The following is a 20,991-nucleotide window of genomic DNA, read 5'->3' as shown; positions in this document are numbered from 1 at the left end:
AATGGACATGCCACCTGAACAGAGAAGTCTGGGCCTACGGTGGGACTTGTCAAAGGATACCTTTGGCTTTCAAGTCAGCTCTACAGACAAGCCTTTTACCAAGCGTGGTGTTCTGTCAGTAGTAAATAGTCTATATGATCCAATGGGATTTGTTGCTCCCATTACCATACAAGGCAAATCCTTGCTTAGGCAATTCTCAGAGACTATTAAAGATTGGGATGCTCCACTGCCGTCAGACAAGCTTCCTAAGTGGGAGTCCTGGTAACAGTCTCTCAGTCTCTACGTGCCTTAGATGGAATCCGTATACCACGCTGCTACACTTCAGCTTCCCTTACTACAAGTCAGAGAAAAGAACTTCACATCTTCTCAGATGCATCAACTGAGGCTATAGCAGCTGTTGCCTACCTCAAGGTAAGAGACTCTTCTAATCAAGTCCACATAGGGTTTCTGTTTGGGAAAGCTAAGCCTAAGCCAGAGCACACAATCCCAAGGCTTGAACTTTGTGGGACTGTTCTAGCTGTAGAAATTGCAGATTTCATACTACGTGAGCTGGACATTGTGATAGACGACATCAAATTCTACACAGACAGCAAAGTTGTTCTGGGTTACATATACAACCAGACTAAACGTTTCTATGTGTATGTCAGCAACCGTGTTGAAAGAATCAGGAAATCATCTAAACCTGAACAATGGCGTTATGTCCCATCTGAAATGAATCCTGCAGATCATGCCACCAGGCCAGTGTCTGCAAGTGCTTTTGCTAATTCTTCTTGGATAACAGGTCCTGAATTCCTGCTGGATCAGCCAGAAGAAACCACAGCTGATGTCTTCAGTATCATAGAACCTGACAAAGATCCAGACATTCGTCCAGAAGTGAAAACCCTTGTCACTCAAACTAAACAAAGACTCATCTTGGATTGTCAGCGATTTGAACGATTTTCCAAGTGGATAAAGCTTGTACGCACCCTCACAAGGTTAGTCCACATTGCACGCTGCTTTCACACAAAGCCCACTGATCCTCAATGTCAAGGTTGGCACATATGTCAAAGGTTTCTTTCTGCAAAGGACATTGCTGAAGGTGAAATGGTCATAATACGCATTGTACACCAGGAAGTCTTTGGCTCAGACATTAAATGTATCCGTGACTAGAGGCATGTTCCAAAAACCAGTGCAATTGCTAATCTAAACCCATTCATTGACAATGATGGCATGTTAAGAGTTGGTGGACGTTTAAACAAGGCCGAGAGAAAGAACAGGGAGAGAAAGAACAGAACCCTCTCATTATGCCTGCTCGCTCCATCACATTACCACTCTGCTCATACGGCACTACCACAAAGGGGTTAAGCACCAAGGTAGACACTTCACAGAAGGTGCCATAAGAGCTGCAGGCCTTTGGATCATAGGAGCAAAAAGACAAATTACAGCTATACTGCACAGCTGCCGGAAACTAAGAGGTAAACATCAGCAACAGCAAATGTCAGATCTGCCAGCTGACAGGTTAAGTACTGACCCACCATTCACTCATGTTGGTCTGGATGTTTTTGGACCATGGATGGTAACAGCTCGCAGAACTCGAGGTGGTCAAGCAAACAGCAAACGGTGGGCAGTGTTGTTTACTTGCATGAGTGTGCGTGCAGTACACATTGAAGTAATAGAATCTATGGATGCTTCAAGCTTCATCAATGCTTTGAGACGATTTCTTGCCATCAGAGGACCAGTCAAGACACTTAGGTCTGATTGCGGTACTAATTACGTTGGAGCCTGTCGAGAGTTAGAGCTCAACTCTAGACCAATCCAAGACTTCTTAGCTCAAAAGGGCGGTACATGGATATTCAATCCTCCTCATTCTTCCCATATGGGCGGCTCATGGGAGAGAATGATTGGCATTACATGTAGAATACTGGACTCTATGCTTATGGACTCAAATTGCACAAGACTTACCCACGAGGTTCTGACCACTTTTATGGCAGAGGCATCTGCTATAATTAATTCCAGACCACTTGTTCCAGTGTCTACAGATCCAGAGAATCCAACTGTCCTAACCCCAACTTCTCTGCTTACCCAGAAGTTTGGGTCCATTCCTGTCACACCCAGAAACTTTAACTCAGGAAATCTGTGCTATGACCAGTGGAAGCGAGTGCAACACCTCGCCAACCGCTTCTGGAATTGTCGGAAGATGGAGTAGCTTTCTACTCTGCAAGGACGCAGGAAATGGAAACACCCAAATCCTAACATTAAAGTTGGAGATCTTGTTCTGCTCAAGGATCAACAAGCTGGGAGACTCGAGTGGCCTATATATTATAAAGAGTGTTCCTTGTGATGACGGCAAGTTACACAAGGTGGAGGTGAAGGTTGCAAGACAAGGGACTGTAAAGACCTTCATCAGACCTATCACTGAACTTATTCTGCTCTTGCCCTTTGGAGAATGAACTTACTTGCATATGCTGTTTGTTTCTACCTTTGACTTCAAGAAGGAAGAGTCTTGGACGTGAATGTTATAACTTGAAGTTGTTGCATTTTTTGCATGTTTTTCTTTATGTCTTTCAGGTTCTCAAGACATCAAGCGAATTGCACTGTTGTTTATTTGCACTTGTATAACTACCGTTATGGTATAAATTAGTGACATTTACAATGTCAGATGGGGAGTGTGCTGTTACACAGTTAATATTCTCATTATTGTAGATGCAATTTACATAGTTTATTCTGTGACTTATGTACCATGTATTTTTCTATGGGTAGGTATTTGCTGCCTCCTTCTGGCCTATTTTGGTAATGCTCTTGTGGCCTATTTTGGTAATGCTCTTGTGAGCATGAATCATCATTTCCTTTGTATGTAAACTCCTCCCCTGCTCTTCCTGTACTTCCTGTGTCATGGCTGCCTGCATCTGCCACATGTAACAGGGACTCTTGTATTCCACATGCTAAGCTAAGGAAAGCATCATCTTTTGACCGCATAATACTGAAATCCATTCATTTTGCTGTATTCCTGTTGTGTGATGTTCAGAATAAACCAGCTTTTGGATGAAACCAGTATTGGTGAGTTCAGCTATCTGAGGAGGATTTCCGCAGTGACCGTATCTGCTTATACAGGCCAGGCACAGAGGTCTCACAAGGGTTAGATCACTATCACAACAATCCGAGTCAGAATACCTATGCCATTCACCATTCGGGATAAACAACATACCTATTTTGCAGAATTGGTCGTTACAAATGCGGCAGTACTCCATTATTGTATGATTTAAAAAAACATTTTTTTTTGTTTTAAAATAATTTTATTAAATAAGCAATAAACAAACAGTATCAAAGAGCATTGATAGAGCACACAATGAGAATCCTCAGCAGACAAAGAAAAAAACATTCAGTAAACATGTCTCCATATCTTAATGTGTTAATGTGTTAGGAAGAGATAAGTGTCAGTTAAACGAAAAAGAAAAAGAAAGGGTAAGAGAAAAGAGCGATTTTTTTTTAAATTTTACCTTTTTTTATTGAAAAGGGCTTAAAGGGTAAAGAGGAATTTTTTTTAATTCATTTTGTATAATTTTGTATAACATTTTTTTATTTTTGTAAATTTTTTTGTCACCTTAGCTTGAAACTTTAATCATCTGATCGCTAGTATAGTAGACAGACTTACATCTATACTGCTGTGTATTATACATTGTCAGTATAGTACTGACTGTTAGCCTGTAAGACCCAGTCTGTGGCTGGGTCTCACAAGCCTCCTCAACTGGCAGACTAGAGGCCATGATTTGGCCTCCAGCTACCATGTAAACCATCGCAACCCAGTGATCACATAGTGGGGGTGTCAATAGGCTACAGAGGGGGGGGGGGATTTTTACTCTGCTCCTGACAGTTATGGCAAGAGCTTGGCTATGTATGAGAGTTGGCTTCCACTGCTACCACGCTGGCTCAGCCTCTGAGGTATATCTGTCACAGAGCATTAAAGGTGGTGTTCAAGAATAGAAAATCAAACCAAAGCTAATTTCTTTCAAAAACACCTGTCCTCAGGTTGTGTGTGGTATTGCAGCTCAGTTCCACTGAAGTGAATGGATAAAAGTTGTAAAACCACACACATCCTGAGGACAGAAGTGGTGCTGTTTTTAGAAAAAAAATTTGCTCTGCTTTTCTATTCCTGGAAAACCGGGTATTCCGGCTTTATACTTCTTGTCCCCTGATGTTTGATCGCAGGGGTCCCACCACTGGGGCCCCCTCGATCTCAGTACAGCCCCCGGCATTCTGTGCCGGGGTCTGCCTCTGAGACGTGATGTCACACCCTGCCCCTCCATTCATGTCTATGGAGGGGCGTGACATGAGGGTGTGTGTAATTAGCCCTTCAAAGTGGATTGCAGCATCTAAAATGGGAGAAAAGTCATCCTGGCTAGCTCAGAAGGCTGTTCGGGACCGCCATGGGCCCTTACCTGCCTCCTTGCTGTCAGATCTGTCCCTCAATGCTGCAGTCAGCCTGAGCAGGCTGGAGCAGTCGCGCACTGATAACACTGATCAATGCTATGCTATGACATAGCATTGTTCAGTGTATGCAATCTAAGGATTGCATGTAATAGTCCCCTATGGGGGCTAAAAAATAGTGTAAAAAAAGTTAAAAATAAATGTGATTTAACCTCTTCCCTAATAAAAGTTTGAATCACAAAAAAATATGTAAAAAAAAATTAATGCAAACATATGTGATACAGCCACTTGCGTAAATGCCCGAACTATAAAAATATAAATTGTGTATTTTTGGTCACTTTGCATAACCACAAAAAAATGTATAAAAAGGGATTAAAAAGTTCCATCAAAACAAAAATGGTACCGATAAACACAAAACATCATGGCACAAAAAAGGAGCCCTCATATATGGAAAAATAAAAAAGTTATAGGGGTCAGAAGATGACAATTTTAAACATGCTACTTTTTGTACAAATAGTTATAATCAAGTAAAACAAAATAAAACCTATACAAGTTGGGTATCATTTTAATCATATGGACCTACAGAATAAAGATAATGGGGGAAAATTATCAAAAGCTGTCAAGAGGAAAAGTTGCTGGGTTGCCCATAGCAACCAATCAGATCGCTTCTTTCATTTTCCAGAGGCCTTTTCAAAAATGAAAGAAGTGATCTGATTGGTTACTATGGTTAACTCAGCAACTTTTCCTCTGGACAGGTTTTGATAAATCTCCCCCAATGTGTAATTTTACCATAAAGTGCACTGTGTAGAATCAGGAGCCTCCAAAAGTTACAAAATCGTTTTTGTTTTCCAATTTTGCCCCACGAAGATTTTCTTTTTTGTTTCACCGTAGATTTTTTTGTGAAATTATTGATGTCATTACAAAGTTCAATTGGTGGTGCAAAAAATAATCCCTCAAAACTGTTCAACTTTCTGGCAACAGTTGATTTGAAAACATTTGTTTTCCACCAGAGTACTTCTTTAAAGGGTTACTCCGCTACCTTGAGTTCCGAATGCTGTGTGTGGGCTTCCGTGTTAATGCCCGCCCCCTCGTGACGTCACGCCCCGTCCTGTGACGTCACGTCCTGCCCCGTTAATGCAAGTCTATATGAGGGGGTGTGACGGCCATCGCGGCCCCTTCCCATAGACATTCATTGAGGGGGCAGGCCGTGACGTCACGAGGTGGCGGGCATGTACACGAAAACCCGCACACAGCATTCGGAACTCAATGTTCCGGACACTGGGGAGCGGAGTAACCCTTTAACCTCTTCAGGATGTCGGACGTATGCATACGCCTTGCATCCCGAATCCTTAAGGATGTGGGGCGTATGCATACGCCCGTGGGAATTCTGGTCCCCACCGCTAGCCGGTTGGGGACCGGGAAGCCTGCTGAGACACATCGCCGGCACATCCCCCCCATGTCGGCGATCGCAGAAAATCGCATGTCAATTCAGACATGCGATTTTCTGCTATTCCGGGCTGATCGGGTCTCTGGTGACCCGATCATCCTGAAAATAGGGATGATCGGAGCTGTCAGTGACAGCCCCGATCATCCTGAGGGCTAGGAGCGAGGTTGCAGTGCTGCGATCTCCTCCTATCCCCTGCCATTGGTCAGAACTGATTCTGACCAATGGCAGCGCAGCACAGTGGGTTGCCATGGCAACCCCCGTTCTGCCCACCCCTGGATGTCGTGGGGAACGTGGGGAGAAGATGGAGGCCGGTACCTGGAGGAGAAGAAGCTTGGGGACCCCCGATCGTCGCTGGCGACAGGCATAGGTAGGGAAACGCCGGGGGGGGGTTGAATGAAAGTGAAAGTAAAGTGATCTTTACTGTGGCAACCACTAGGCAGGCCAAACTGCAACTCCCAGCATGCCCAGGCAGCCAAAGGCTGTCTGGGCATGCTGGGAGTTGTAGTTTTGCAACATCTGGAGGGTCACAGTTTGGAGACCACTGTTACACTGGTGCCCAAACGGTAGCCCTCCAGATGTTTCCAAACTACAACTTTCAGCATGCCTAGACTGCCCAGGCATGCTGGGAATTGTAGTTCTGTAACATCTGTCCCTTCAGATTTTGCAATTTTCATGAAATTTTTGAAAATTGCTGCTCTACTTTGAAGCCCCTTAATTTTTTCAAAAAGCAAAAATATGTCAATTTTATGATGCCAACATAAAGTGGACATATTGCATTTGTGAAAAAAAAAATAAAATGTATTGGGAATATCCATTTTCCTTACACGTAGAGAGCTTCAAAGTTAGAAAAATGCAAAATTTTCAACATTTTTGGATTTTTCACCAAAAAAGGATGCAAGTAACGCCGAAAATTTACCACCAAAATAAAGTAGAATATGTAATGGAAATCAGAATATTCAGTAAAAGCGTTTTCGAGTTATTAATTCGTAAAGCGACGGTGGTCAGAATTGCGAAAAAGGGCTCAGTCCTTAAGATGAAAAAGGGCTGGGAGGCGGAGCCTGACCGCTGAGCTGGATGGCAGCATAGAAGTGCAGCTCTCCACGGCATAAGAACTCACCAGCGGCAAACAGCTCTATATCTTACCGAAAATGGGCAAGACGGATAAGGCACACCTGGGGGACACCTCTGGCCCCACGAAAGGCATAAAAAGCCAGCCAGATATGACTAAATTTCTGAAAAGACAGACCAGCCAAAGCCCGGCGCGAGCATCTAAGATGGCGCCCGCTCTACACAGCGACAGGGAAAGGGAGGAAGACTCGTACATGGACAGTGTGGCGGGAAGCCAACGAGACTCAGGAGGTGAGGAGTCCAGGGCACCCATCTCCTGCAACTTTATCAGAAAAATTGTACACCAGGTGGTGGCCAAATCTATACAAGCCGCTTTTGCCCCAGTTCTCCAGGAACTACAAGAAATCAAGGCGGATGTTCGCCACATAGGAGGCCGTGTGGAGCAGCTAGAAAGCGCCATCACGGAGACGGTCTCCTTCTGTGACTCAACCTCGCACCAACTGCGCCAGCATGAACACCATCTGAACACGGCCTTTCTGCAACTGGAAGACCAAGAAAATAGAAGCAGGCGCAAAAACATAAGAATCAACGGCTTACCTGAGTCCTTTGCCAACGAAGCACTGCCCTCTGTGACGAGGCAGATCTCATCCCTGCTGGGAGAGGAACGTGCGGCCTCCATTGTCATAGAGCGGGTGCACAGGGCTCTACGCCCGCGACCTCCTCCCTCCGAGCCTCCGAGAGACATCATATGTGGACTTCTTAGCTTTCTTGACACCGAGGCTGTCCTAAAAGCAAATCGCGAGACGGAAGTGGTAACCTATGAGGGCACTGCAATCAAACTCTACCAAGACATAGTGCCATCCACGCTTGCGAAGCGCAGGACGCTTAATCCACTACTACAGAAGCTTCAAGACATGAATATTCCGTACACTTGGCTATACCCATTCGGTCTCTCACTATCCAGGAATGGCAAACGGCTAGCAGTACGCTCTCCTGAAGACCTACCTAAAGTGTGGACATTTTTGGACATTGAACCTATTGAAATCCCCTCCTGGCTAGCTGTCCAACTAGGTACACACATGCCGGAACTACCAAAGCTACCTGCATGGACCAGAGTGGAAAAGTTCAAGTCGCCCAAGAGCAAGAAAGCGAACCAAAAACTGATCCAGAAGGGAGATCTGGCTCCTGCATGAAATCCGTGAGCATCACTAGTTGGATCTCTCTCATCCCACACCTGTTCGCACTTGTACAAGGCCTAGTTCCTGTCTGTTCACCATGCTACGTTCCTCTTGGTTTATTCGCACACAGAAGTTGGAGATCTGAATGGACTGCATCGGAGACTATGCCCATAAGACATAACCTCAACAGGTCGTATCAGATACTGTATTAACCCCTCACCACCTATAGTCGGCACCCCCCCTCGCCTGCACCCTTCCCCTGCCCTACCCTGGGACTTTCACTGTTCGCGAACTCAGTGGACTGCCCCCCCATGGGACCCTGTCACTGTCATTCCACGCCACGTGTCCCCCCTCCCCCCCTAGTACATTTGCCCCCACTCATCCGGGAGTGCTCGCGCAGACCACTCTTCCCTTGCTGGCTTGCCTGTGCCTCCAGGACCGGCTGCAGAACACAGAGATGACATACCCATTGAGAATTCATGGTGGTGCCAGCTCTGTGGTGGAGGGGTCACCCTCCTAGGGCTCTTCTCGCGGGGACCTTTCCTCCTGATAACCCTGGTTCTCGTTGGAGTGACTTTATTTCTGGACTTCATGGAATGTGTTTTCTCCACACACCTCTCCTCAGCTGTTGTCCTGTAGAAACGAGACTGCCTAGTTCATATACGCCGAGACGGGAGGGTCCCGCTGGATTCACCAGGGCTGTGGGGGGGGGGGGGGGGGGGGGTGGGTTGCTGGGACTTAGCATCACCGACACACATAGAGCAGGGGTTTACTACTTGACACACAGACTATGTTATTTTAGGTAACTTCTGCACTTCTCCCCCATCTTACACTTCCCTCTTTTCATCACCGGTTTACCCCCTTCCGAGATATTTCCTTCTTCTCCCTTCCCACCAGTACCCCCTCCTTCCTCCCCTCCCTTTTTCATTAGCCCCCGTCACCCCTCCCCCCTACTTTTCTCCTTCCTTATACCCTGATATATTTCTGCAAGACCAAATTATTTCTCTTGATAGGGAATTGAGGTGATGTCCATTCTATTGCCTGACCGGAGGGACTGTCAAGGCACTCTATTTATGCTCCTGCAGATGTTGTGATATCGGACGTGTCGAGAGCCTTACTCCCTTCTTTAGTTTGTGATCTACCTGATATGACACTTTAGACTTGATACCAACCCCAGATACTGCTTTATACTACTTTGTACCTTAAACATTCACGATGCCTTATGTTCTATAGATATTGAGCACTACATCCACATCTCTCTAGTTTGACAGAGCTGTTCATTGTTGTTGTATAAATACTACGTTCAGTAGCTGGTGTGATTCTGCTGTCGGCCATGGATTACACCCGCCTCACCTTACCTCACCACACTTTATCACTCAAGTGTGACTATCTGTCCCATTACTTCCTAGTGGGGCTTCTATCATTAACCAATATTTGACTGTTCTTCCTCTGCTCTCTCACTTCTTCTTTACTCTTTCTTCTTTGCTTCTCACTTCTCGCTCACACCCTCCCCCAATATCCCTAACATCTTTGCATCTTCTCTCCCTTTCTTGTGGTATCCCTTCTCCACCCCACCCCATTTGTCTCCCACCAAGATGATCTGAACCCCACTTTCCACGCCTCCACCTACCCCTCACATTGCCCATTGCCCTTGAGAGAGGTTTTACATTTAGTTACACTTACCACCACCCACCATGGCCCCCCTCAAATTCTGCACATATAATGTTAAGGGATTCAATTCCCCTGCTAAAAGACATGGAGTACTGTCTCTCCTAAAAAAAGATAAAGTGGATGTCTTATTCTTACAAGAAACGCATTTTAAGAAAGGAAGACTTCCTACTCTGCCTAATAACCTGTTTGCCTCTTGGTTCCACAGCTGCAGCATAAATTCCTCTTCTAGAGGAGTGGCCATTGCAATCCGCCGGGACATACCTTTGACGCTTCTGGAGAGCCATGATTTTGGAGACGGACGAGCCATACTGCTAAAGGGTAAGGTGGAGTCGGCCACATATACACTAGCTTCCTTATACGCTCCGAACACGCACCAGGTTCCGTGGCTGCTTGGTGTGCTGGAGAGGCTGCGCACTTTCGCTGAGGGCCCAATCATAGTGGACATGGATGCAAATCTCACTCTAGACCCTAAGGTGGACTCCTCCACAAGGCGATCCACGGTCTCTCCGGTGGCGCTACGCACCTTGAGGAATAAATTACATGAACTGGGCCTCGTAGACATTTGGAGAGCTCTAAACCCCACTGACCTCACTTATTCTTTTCACTCCAGACCACATGACTCATACCAATGCCTAGACTACTTGTTCTGCCATGACAGTATCCTGTCGACTGTCCAATCAGCTGACATTACCCCGAGAACACTATCAGATCACTCGCCGGTCTACCGCACTTATTCTTTTCACTCCAGACCACATGACTCATACCAATGCCTAGACTACTTGTTCTGCCATGACAGTATCCTGTCGACTGTCCAATCAGCTGACATTACCCCGAGAACACTATCAGATCACTCGCCGGTCTTGGCAACCATTCATCTCCCCCACCTCCCTGATAGAGAATGGACATGGAGACTGAACAAAACATTGTTGACAGATGACCTAGTAGTGTCCCAGTTGTCGGAACAGTTGAGCTTCTTTGATACTAACCTGACGCCTGAGATGCCTATACCCGTGGTTTGGGAAACCCATGAGGCTTTTATGAGAGTGCTGTTGATTGCTCTCGGGTCACGTAAAAAGAAGGAATGCAACAAGACATCTCCCAAATACTTAACCTCTTCAGGACACAGGGCGTATGTATATGCCCTGCATTCCGAGTCCTTAAGGACACAGGGCGTATGCATACGCCCGTGGGAAATCCGGTCCCCACCGCAAGCCGGCTGGGGACCGGAGCGGGATGCCTGCTGAAATCGTTCAGCATGCATCGCGGCATATCGCCCAGGGGGTCATTATGTCCCCCCATGTCGGCGATGGCCGCAGATCGCTGGACAATTCAGCCCAGCGATCTGCGGCGGATTCCGGGTCAATCGGGTCTCCAGTGACCAGGTGACCCGGAATTACAGGCTGTTTTGGGCCGTCTCTGACGGCCCCGAACAGCCATAGCCAACAGGGGTGAGGTGGCACTGGTGCCACCTCACGATCGCCCTGATTCGTCGGCCGGTTTACCGTCCGACCAATCAGGGCACCTGCTGCGGGTGTCACTCCCGCAACCTGCTCCGCCCCTCTTCCGGAGGACGTGAGCGGGTGCGGGAAGAAGACCCCGGGAGCTGGGGACCCCGATCCCCGGCGTCCCTGTTGGGATTGGGGCCCCAGGAGCAGCGGCGGCGGCGGTGAGGGACTGACCTGTATGCGGCGGCTTGCAGCAGTTGGAGGTGAGTGACAGCCTCCTGCTGTTGCTTAGCAACAGCTCCCAGCATACAAAAAGGGCATGCTGGGAGCTGTAGTTATGCAAGAGCAGGAGGCAGACCACCACAACTCCCAGCATTCCCTTATGGGCATGCTGGGACTTATGGTTCTGCAACAGCTGGAGGCACATTTTTTCTATGGAAAAGTGTACCTTCAGCTGTTGTATAACTACAACTTCCAGCTTGCACAAACAGCTAAAGTGCATGCTGGGAGTTGTAGTGGTGCATCTGCTGGTTGCAAAACTACAACTCCCAGCATGCCCGTTGGCTGTCGGTGACTGCTGAGAGTTGTAGTTTTGCAACAGCTGAAGGCACATTGGTTGTGAAACACTGAGTTAGGTCACAAACTCAGTGATACACAACCAGTGTGCCTATAGCTGTTGCAAAACTAAAACTCTCAGCATGTACAGTCTGTCAGCGCATGCTGGGAGTTGTAGTTTTGCAACAGCTGGATGTTCCCCCTCCCCCAATGTGAATGTACAGGGTACACTCACATGGGCGGAGGTTTACAGTAAGTATCCGGCTGCAAGTTTGAGCTGCGGCAAATTTTCTGCCGCAGCTCAAACTGCCAGCGAGAAACTACTGTGAACCCCTGCCCGTGCCACTGTACCCAAAAAACACTACACTACACTAACACACAATAAAATAAAAAGTAAAAAACACTACATATACCCATACCCCTACACAGCCCCCCTCACCTCCCCAATAAAAATAAAACACTTCTGGTACGCCACTGTTTTCAAAACTGAGCCTCCAGCTGTTGCAAAACAACTACTCCCAGTATTACCAGACAGCCACTGACTGTCCAGGCATGCTGGGAGTTTTACAACAGCTGGAGGCACCCTGTTTGGGACTCACTTGGGTAGAATACCCCTATGTCCACCCCTATGCAAGTCCCTAATTTAGGCCTCAAATGGGCATGGCGCTCTCACTTTGGAGCCCTGTCGTATTTCAAGGCAACAGTTTAGGGTCACATATGGGGTATCGCCGTACTCGGGAGAAATTGTGTTACAAATTTTGGCGGGTATTTTCTGCTTTTACCTTTTTTAAAAATGTAACATTTTTGGGAAAACAAGCATTTTAGGTAAAAAAAATATATATTTTTTTACATATGCAAAAGTCGTGAAACACCTGTGGGGTATAAAGGTTCATTTAACCCCTTGTTACGTTCCCCGAGGGGTCTAGTTTCCAAAATAGTATGCCATGTGTTTTTTTTTTTTTTTGCTGTCCTGGCACCACAGGGGTCAAATTTTTTTTTTTTACATTTGCAAAAGTCATGAAACACCTGTGGGGTATTAAGACTCACTTTATCCCATGTTACATTCCCCGAGGGGTCTAGTTTCCAAAATGGTATGTCATGTGTTTTTTTTTTGCTGTTTTGACACCCTAGGGGCTTCCTAAAGGTGACATGCCCCCCAAAAACCATTTCAGAAAAATGTTCTCTCCAAAATCCCCTTGTCGCTCCTTCCCTTCTGAGCCCTCTACTGCGCCCGCCGAACACTTTAAATAGACATATGAGGTATGTGCTTACTCAAGAGAAATTGGGCTACAAATACAAGTAAAATTTTTCTCCTTTTACCACTTGCAAAATTTCAAAAATTGGGTCTACAAGAACATGTGAGTGTAAAAAATGAAGATTTTGAATTTTCTCCTTCACTTTGCTGCTATTCCTGTGAAACACCTAAAGGGTTAAAACACTTACTGAATGTCATTTTGAATACTTTGGGGGTAGCAGTTTTTTATAATGGGGTCATTTGTTGGGTATTTCTAATATGAAGGCCCTTCAAATCCACTTCAAAACTGAACTGGTCCCTGAAAAATAGAAAGTTAGAAAATTTTGTGAAAAATTGGAAAATTGCTGCTGAACTTTGAAGCCCTCTGATGTCTTCTAAAAGTAAACACTCATCAATTTTATGATGCAAACATACAGTGGACATATTTTATATGTGAATAAAAAAAAAATTTGAATATCCATTTTCCTTACAAGCAGAGAGCTTCAAAGTTTGAAAAATGCAAAATTTTCAATTTTTTCATGAACTTTTGGGATTTTTCACCAAGAAAGGATGCAAGTTACCACAACATTTTACCACTATGTTAAAGTAGAATATGTCACGAAAAAACAATCTCGGAATCAGAATGATAGATAAAGCATTCCAGAGTTATTAATGTTTAAAGTGACAGTGGTCAGATGTTCAAAAAACGCTCTGGTCCTTAAGGTCCAAAATGGGCTTGGTCCTTAAGGGGTTAAGGACCTTGCACTGATGGAAAATGGGTCTCAAGTGACCCTAGATAACACCTGGGAAGCACAAAAACAATCCCTGAGAGACCAGTTGAAAGATATCCTTAACCTGTTGGGGACGAAGGGCGTATGCATACGCCCTTGCGTCTTGGTACTTAAGGACGAAGGGCGTATCCATACGCCCGTGGGAATTTCGGTCCCCGCCAGGCCGGACCGGGCCAGGGTGACTGCTGATATCTGGCTTGAGGACGGCCACGTGAGGTGGTTGAAACGTCACTATTGCATTTTAGTGATAAATAAAAGTCACTATTTTCACTACGCTGGAGTGCTGCTGCGTCTACTTGGTTGCTGTATCAGCAGGCACCCCGTGCAAATGCCCAGGGGGGTCATTAGACCCCCCCATGTCGGCGATCGGCGCAAATCGCAAGTGAATTCACACTTGCGATTTGCGCCGATTCCGGGTCATTACGGGTCTATGGTGACCCGGTGACCCGGAATAGAAGGGGGATCGCGGGTGTCTAAGACACTCACGATCCCCCTAAAGTGATAGGAGTGAGGTGGCACAGGTGCCACCCCTCCTATCCCTGCTATTGGTGGTCTAGACGCGACCACCAATAGCAGATCAGGGCGGGGGGGGGTTTACTTCCGTTTTCCCCGTCCTGCCCACCCACAATAGGCGGGGCAGAACGGGGAAAACGAAGAGGAGCGGCGCCGGAGTCCACTTACCCCTCCGGAGGCTGCGGGCGACGGCGACCGGCGGGTGGCGACGGAGATCTGCGGGCGCCGTGCGGCAGAAGAGGACGGCTCCCTGGATGCGACGGAAGCCGGTGAATAGTTGCCTAGCAACATCTAGAGGGCTACAGTCTGAGACCACTATAGTGGTCTCTAGACTGTAGCCCTCCAGATGTTGCAAAACTACAACTCCCAGCATGCCCAGACAGCTGTTTGCTGTGTGGGCATGCTGGAATTTGTAGTTTTGCAACAGCTGGAGGTCTGGAGTTTAGAGATCACTGCACAGTGATCTCTATACTGCCCTCTAGATCTTGCAAAACTACAATTCCTAGCATGCCTAGCTGTTTGCTCCTAGCTGTTTGCTGTATGGGCATGCTGGGAGTTGTAGTTTTGCAACATCTGGAGGTCCACAGTTTTGAGATCACTGTTCAGTGGTCTCTAAATTGTAGCACTCCAGATGTTGCAAAACTACAAATTCCAGCATGCCCACACAGAAAACAGCTGTCTCGGCATGCTGGGAGTTGTAGTTGCGTACCTCCAGCTGTTGCATAACTACATCTCCCAGCTTGCACTTCTGTGATCAGTACATGCTGGGAATTGTAGTTTTGCAACAGCTGGAGGCTCACTGGTTGGAAAATACTGAGTTAGGTAACAGAACCTAACTGAAGGTTTTCCAACCAGTGTGCCTCCAGCAGTTGCAAAACTAAAACTCCCAGCATGCACGGTCTGTCAGTACATGCTGGGAGTTGTAGTTTTGAAACAGCTGGAGGTTCCCCCCCCCTCCCCATGTGAACGTACAGGGTACATTCACAAGGGCGGGTTTACAGCAAGTTTCCTGCTTCAAGTATGAGCTGCGGCAAATTTTTCGCCGCAGCGCAAATTCCTAGTGGGAAACTCACCGTAACCCGCCAGTGTGACTGTACCCTAAAAACACTACACTACACTAACACATAATAAAGAGTAAAACACTACATATACACCCCCTTATTCTATCCCCCCCCCCCCAATAAAAATGAAAAACGGATTGTACGGCAGTGTTTCCAAAACGGAGCCTCCAGCTGTTGCAAAACAACAACTCCCAGCATTTCCGGACAGCCACTGACTGTCCAGGCATGCTGGGAGTTTAGCAACAGCTGGAGGCACCCTGTTTGGGAATCACTGGCATAGAATACCCCTATGTCCCCCCCCCCTATGCAATCCCTAATTTAGTCCTCACTTCGGAGCCCTGTCATATTTCAAGGAAACAGTTTAGGGACACATATGGGGGCTCTCCTTTCACCCCTTATGAAAAGGAAAAGTTGGGATCTACACCAGCCTGTTAGTGTAAAAAAAAAATGTTTTTACACTAACATGCTGGTGTTGCCCTTTACTTTTTATTTTCACAAGAAGTAAAAGGAAAAAAAGACCCCCAAAATTTGTAACAAAATTTTTCCTGAGTACGGAAATACCCCATATGTGGGCATAAAATGCTCTGCGGGCGCACAACAAGGCTCAGGAGTGAGAGCGCACTATGTACATTTGAGGCCGAAATTTGCGATTTGCACAGGGGCGGCTGATTTTACAGCGGTTCTGACATAAACCCCAAAAAATAAATACCCACATGCGATCCCATTTTGGAAACTACACCCCTCACGGAATGTAACAAGGGGTACAGTGAGCATTTACGCCCCACAAGTGTCTGACAGATTTTTGGAACAGTGGTCCGTGAAAATGAAAAATTTAATTTTTTTGTTTGCACAGCCCACTGTTCCAAAGATCTGTCAAACGCCAGTAGAGTGTAAATACTCACTGTACCCCTTATTACATTCCGTGAGGGGTGTAGTTTCCAAAATGGGGTCACATGTGGGGGGGGTCCACTGTTCTGGCACCACGGGGGGCTTTGTAAATGCACATGGCCCCCGACTTCCATTCCAAACAAATTATCTCTCTAAATGGCGCTCCTTCTCTTCTGAGCATTGTAATTCGCTCGCAGTGCACTTGACGTTCAAACATGGGGTATTTCCATACTCAGAAGAAATGGGGTTACAAATATTGGGGGGCATTTTCTCCTATTACCCTTTGTAAAAAAGTAAAATTTGGGGGAAAGCCAACATTTTAGTGGAAACATTTTTTTCATTTACACATCCGACTTTAACAAAAAGTTGTCAAACACCTGTGGGGTGTTAAGGCTCACCGTACCCCTTGTTACGTTCCTTTAGGGGTGTCGTTTCCATAATAGTGTGCAATGTGGGGGGGGTTTCTGTCCTGGCACCATAGGGGATTCCTAAATGGGACATGCCCCTCAAAAACCATTTCAGAAAAACTCACTCTCCTAAATCCCATTGTTGCTCCTTCGCTTCCGAGCCCTCTAGTGCACCCGCCCAACACTTGACATACACATATGAGGTATGTGCTTACTCGAGAGAAATTGGGTTACAAATTTTGAGAGGATTTTTTTCCTTTTACCCCTTGTAAAAATTCAAAAACTGGGTCTACAAGAACATGCCAGTGTAAAAAATGAAGATTTTGAATTTTCTCCTTCACTTTGCTGCTATTCCTGTGAAACACCTAAAGGGTTAACACACTTACTGAATGTCATTTTGAATACTTTGAGGGGTGCAGTTTTTATAATGGGGTCATTTATGGGGTATTTCTAACCAGAAGACCCTTCAAATCCACTTCAAACCTGAACTGGTCCCTGAAAAATTCCGATTTTGAAAATTTTGCCAAAAATTGGAAAATTGCTGCTGAACTTTGAAGCCCTCTGATGTTTTCCAAAAGTAAAAACTCATCAATTTTATAATGCAGACATAAAGTAGACATATTGTATATGTGAATCAATATATAATGTATTTGGAATATCCATATTCCTTATAAGCAGAGAGCTTCAAAGTTAGAAAAATGCAACATTTTCAAATTTTTCATGACATTTTTGAATTTTTCACCAAGAAAGGATGCAAGTATCGACGAAAATTTACCACTAACATAAAGTAGAATATGTCACGAAAAAACAATCTCGGAATCAAATTTATAAGTAAAAGCATCCCAGAGTTATTAATGCTTAAAGTGACAGTGGTCAGATTTGCAAAAAATGCTCCCATCCTTAGGATCATAATGGGCTCCGTCCCCAAGGGGTTAATAAGAAACACTCGGAGAATGTTATTAGGTTCCAACACAAATTATTCATGCACGGAGACAAGGGTGGCCGCCTTATGTCGGCCATGCTTAAGAAACGGAAAGAAAAAGCATTTATCCCCAAAATAATTGATAGGAACGGTTCCAGCCACACGAGCACTAAAAATATAGCCCTCGCCTTCCAACAATACTATGAATCCTAATACAATCTACCCATAGTCGAGGAGGCGGGAGTAAATCGGTCTCAGGCTATAAAGAACTTCCTTAACAACTTACATTTGCCAACACTTACTTTGGAAGATGGCCAACAACTCCTAACTCCATGCACTGACGACGAGATACGGCGAGTCATAAAATCCTTCCCAACAGGGAAAAGCCCAGGACCAGACGGTCTTAGCCTATTTTACTATAAAAAGCTCCAAACCTCGCTACTCCCTCAAATCACCAAATAGTGCAATGCCCTGCTTAATGGCACCAAACTACCAAAGCAGGCGCTTGCGGCACATATTACCATTCTTCGGAAGGAAGGAAAGGATGTTTCTCTCTGCCCCAGTTACAGACCTATTTCATTGCTGAATCTGGATGTGAAAATATGGGCAAAGTTGCTCTCTATGAGATTGAGTCACTTTCTCCCAGACCTTATTCGCCCAGATCAGACAGGGTTTGTGAGGGGCAGTGAGGGAAAGCACAATTCGCTTAGGGTGATGCAGGCCATTCATTACGCTAACACTACAAAAAAAACCTTGGTCTTACTAAGTACAGATGCAGAAAAGGCCTTTGACAGAGTGGCCTGGGACTACATTTCATTGACGTGTCAAAGGTTTGGCCTGTCACAGCCCTTCATAAATGCAATATTATCCTTATACGACAAACCCAGTGCACACATCAAGGTAAACGGAACCTTATCCCCTCTTCGACATTCGCAATGGGACACGCCAGGGTTGCCCTCTATCCCCCACCCTGTATATCATTGTGATGGAAACTCTCCTGCAGACACTCAGACAAGACGAGGAGATTACGGTGTGAGGTCACATTCACTTAGCGGCTGCATTTGCAGACGACCTGCTACTGTTAATCACAAACCCCATTTCCGCCCTTCCAAAAATACAACTCATCCTAGACAGATATAGCCCATGTCCAACTTTAAAGTCAATTACACGAAGTCGGAGATACTTAATATTTCCGTACCACCAAAGGATCTAAAAGACATAAAACGTGACTCACCCTACCGTTGGCCACGGGATAGTTTAACATACCTAGGGATTACCCTGCCCTCATCCTTAGATAGGATTTTTGCCCTTAATTACATCCCAATGCTGCAAAAAACTAGAACCAAACTGGAAGCATACAAGCTACCATATCTATCATGGTTAGGCAGGAGAAACTTGCTGCAATCCTATATACTCCCCCCTATCCTATACTTGATGCATATGGCTCCAATTGACCTACCGAAAAACCACCTGGCCCAATGGAGGAGGCTCTTCTACTCGTTTCTATGGTCCTCAAAGCGCCCCCGCCTCACACACTCCCTCCTGACTAGACACAAAAAATATGGAGGAATAGGCATACCGGACGTCGCACAACTTCATAAAGCTATACACATCCACAGATGGATCGAGTTGATATCAGAGACCAGCTTTCTTCAGGGGTCTTCACTAGAACTGATTCAACTTGGTGAGGGAGAAGTGGCGGACAGGCGCTCATTGTGGGTCCCTACCAAAGCAATGATAAACAAACAACAAAACCCTCTGTTGAAAGGAACACTTGGGGTAAAAAGGTGCCATGATATCCAAATGAAATGGGATGCCTCACATAACAAGTCCCTGTCCCCCATGATGCCAGGTTCATTGATACCCTACATACTGAAAGGCAGGGAGTCCCCACTTCCTGACATATGGTCCAAACTAACGAAAACCCCGCTCATAGACCTTTGCCCAGGTAAAAGACCTCCAGGGAAGGAGCGACTGAGGGAACTGCTACCTAACATCAGACTGCACTACTTACATGAAAGCATGATCATTGGTGCGTGTTCGGAACTGTTACACACATACACCATCAAAGCTGACCCCACCTGGCCTGAGACATTCCTACCACTGGCTAGGGAAGACAGAATAAAATTATCTGCCGTAAAAAAGCGCATTATGGGAAATAAAACTAGGGGCGCGCCTGCATACTTGCTCTCGTGGGAAAAAGACTTGCATCTGACTTTTTCTGATGCGGATCGGGCTGCAATGTTAAACCGCTCTTATGGCTTCTCCAGGTGTGTCAAATTGCAAGAATGCCAATTCAAATTGGTATCTCGTTGGTACAGAACTCCCGAGCTTTTTCACCACTGGGGGCTTTCCCCGTCAGATAAGTGCTGGAGGAACTGTGGAGCCACAGGTTAATCTTTTTCACATATGGTGGACATGCCCTGAGATAGTACGGTTTTGCCCAGAGATTAACAAAGGGCTAAATGACATATTTAACAAACAGCTGACCTTGACACCATCGTTGGTCTTATTAAACTTGTCTTCAGAAAAAACGCTGCTACATAAACATTCCCTATTAGCACACCTTCTTTCTGCTGCGAAAGCGCTCATACCCTTACACTGGAGAGACCCTCACCCACCCACACACCAAGAATGGGTCTCAAAAGTCAACTCCATATGCCGGTTGGAGGAACTATCCAGCTGGAGTGACCGCTCCTTTGACAAACACTTTGCCACTTGGTATCCGTGGCTACACTACAGGGAGACAGACCCACACTTACTTAGCTCCCACCCCCCTTCAGTAGCCAACGTACAGTATTAACAACGCCCCCCCCCTACTCCTCGACCACTAAAGATCACCTACACTCCCCACTCCTCCCCCTGCCCCTTATTGTGTGAGCCCCTCCCCTCTCCTTTCTTCTCTAATTCCTTATGTCATGCATAGAGCACACATCCACTCCTCTCCCACTACTCTTCTTCTTCTTCTTCTCCTTCTCCTCCATCTTTTTTCCTCTCCATTCATGCTAGTTTCATCTCTCTACCTGAATTCATCTCTCACTTCTTACCTATTCTCAATAGTATAAAACACCTTACATGTGTGACATCATTCCTGCTCATTGTATTGTGCGATCCTCACACCAGAATATAATACCAGCCATATGCCCTTGTACTTAGACGTATATGAATGTATAATGAGTCAGTACTTTTACTCGCAATTCATGATCTAATGACAGAAGGATAGATGTATCACAGTTTTCTTTCAGTGACGAGTTGTTTGTTGGGTCTGCGAACCCGTTAACGTTTGTACTAAGATTGAAAAAATTCAAAAATAAAGAATTGAAAAAAAAAAAAAAAAGATGAAAAAGGGCTGCGTCCTTAAGGGGTTAAGGGGATTTAGAAAACCCATTAAGATATAGTGGAAAGCA

General features: G+C 45.8%; 1 protein-coding gene across 3 annotated transcripts in view; it reads left to right on the top strand.

Annotated features, from left to right (window-relative positions):
* Positions 1–2,886: 2,886 nt before the first annotated feature.
* LOC130361869 (receptor-transporting protein 4-like) overlaps positions 2,887–20,991 on the top strand; it is a 54,137-nt gene continuing 36,032 nt past the window's right edge. For 2 of the 3 annotated variants that reach the window (XM_056565476.1, XM_056565474.1), the window contains exons 1-2: positions 2,891–3,036; positions 9,974–10,086. The gene's annotated coding sequence lies outside the window, so the exon portion shown is untranslated. Of the gene's footprint in view, positions 3,037–9,973; positions 10,087–20,991 lie in introns of all 3 variants that reach the window. The other variant, XM_056565475.1, reaches the window with a different exon arrangement.

The sequence above is a fragment of the Hyla sarda genome, chromosome 3 (assembly GCF_029499605.1).
Source record: "Hyla sarda isolate aHylSar1 chromosome 3, aHylSar1.hap1, whole genome shotgun sequence".
NCBI lineage: Eukaryota > Metazoa > Chordata > Amphibia > Anura > Hylidae > Hyla > Hyla sarda.
The sequence above is the reverse complement of the archived record's forward strand: the minus strand, read 5'-3'. Positions and strand labels throughout refer to the sequence as shown.